Source organism: Triticum aestivum, chromosome 1A (assembly GCF_018294505.1).
Source record: "Triticum aestivum cultivar Chinese Spring chromosome 1A, IWGSC CS RefSeq v2.1, whole genome shotgun sequence".
In the NCBI taxonomy this organism is placed as follows: Eukaryota; Viridiplantae; Streptophyta; class Magnoliopsida; order Poales; family Poaceae; genus Triticum; species Triticum aestivum.
In genome coordinates, this window is record NC_057794.1 from 450424526 (window position 1) to 450426333 (window position 1808).

The window sequence follows — 1808 nt, forward strand, 5'->3', positions numbered from 1 at the left end:
GGGGGGATCGATCGGGTGGGGGCTTGCGGCTGGCTTGCGTCGCCTGGCTGTGCTTTTGGGTTGGGTTGGTTCGGTCTGGTCTCGTTTGTTTCGCGTGTGGCCGTGTGATTGTGGGTGGGGCTGGGAAGACGCATGCGTCTCCTCCCGCGCCTGCCACAGCAGCGTCCAGAGCCGTAGATCTCGGGTCCTCGGGTGGGTGAAGAAAAAAAATTGGCGAGAAGGAAAATGTTTTTTTTGTGGTGGAAGGATCGGGTCCAGCCCGCTCCATATTGGACACGCACCGGCCCAAAAGACAAACAGGCTCGATGTTGCTTGGGCTGGATGGATTAGGGAGTGGAACGTCCTTGAAAAAGTAATGATATTCCTTATCGGCAAACCCGGGACCAACTAGTTAACGAGCACTCCTTCCGGAGCCTCGCAACGATCAACGCCACTTGGCGCGCTCTCAGCCATTCGTCACATGTCGCACTCTGGGCGCTCCCTTCGGATTTTGTTTTTTCTATTTTTCCGCACGCGTTTTTGGCCTTTTAAACGGTTTTTTGGGGTTTTTCGACGTTTTGGTTTTTCACCGGTCTTTCTTAGCTTTTCAATAAAAAAAATTGCGCGAAAAAACGCGTTTTCTTTTTTTTTCCTTTCATGAGAGTCACGATTTTGCTTCCGCGAGAGGCACGATTTTGCTTTTGCAAGAGTCACGGCCGTGCCTCTCAAAAACGAAAAAAACACATTTTCTATTTTTTTTTCTTTCGCGAGAGTCGCAGTTTTGCTTCCTCGAGAGGCACGGGTGTGCTTTCGCGAGAGTCACGGCCGTGTCTCTCGGAAACGAAAAAAAACACGTTTTCTATTTTTTTTTTCTTTTGCGAGAGTCACGGTTCTGCTTTCGCGAGAGTCACGGCTGTGCCTCTCGAAAAGGAAAAAAACGTGTTTTTTAATATATTTTTTCCTTTCGCGAGAGTCACGGTTTTGCTTCCGCAAGAGTTATGGTTGTGCTTTCACGAGAGTCGCGGCCATGCCTCCTCAGAAACGGAAAAAAACGTGTTTTCTTTTTTTCCACGAGAGTCGCAGTTTTACTTTTACGAGAGGCACGGGCGTGCCTTTTTCGAAAAGGGAAAAAACCCGTGCTCCCGGCTTGGTTTTTTCGTTTGATTTTTTTCATCCGCTTTTTTCGTTAAAAAAATTCATCAAAACCTATCAACATGGAATTTAGTTTTGAAAATCTCGACGCGAATAATTCAATAGTAAAAGCGGTTCGAGATTTGGACGCACGGTTTCAGAGATAAAACGTTTTGAATAAACGGATCTACGAAAAAAGGGAAAACTCCTAGGTTGCGACAAGTGGCGCGCTGCATGTGCACCACTTGTTACAACTAGGAAAATTGGCGAGATCTTTGCAACGAATACTCCTTAATTAATGATTTCGGGCAAACCCTATTCGGCGTTGCAGGCACCGGTTAAAGGCAACATTCCTAACCAGCTCCTGCAGCCGCAATAACTGTGATCTGGCCCATTTATCTGTTCTAGTGTGTAGGTTTTTTTTCTTCTGTTTCTAAAAACAGCCCGCTCCATATTGGACACGCACCGGCTCAAAAGACAAACATGCTCGGTGTTGCTTGGGCTGGATGGATTAGGGAGTGGAACGTCCTAGAAAAAGTAATGGCATTCCTTATTGTGTTAAAAAAAATGACATCCCTTATCGGCAAACCCTATTCGGCGCTGCAGCGCCGGTTAATGGCAATTTTTCTAACCCGCGCCTGCAGCCGCGTTAACTGGGCTGGCCCATTTATCTGTTTTTAATGTGCAGGTTTTTTTTT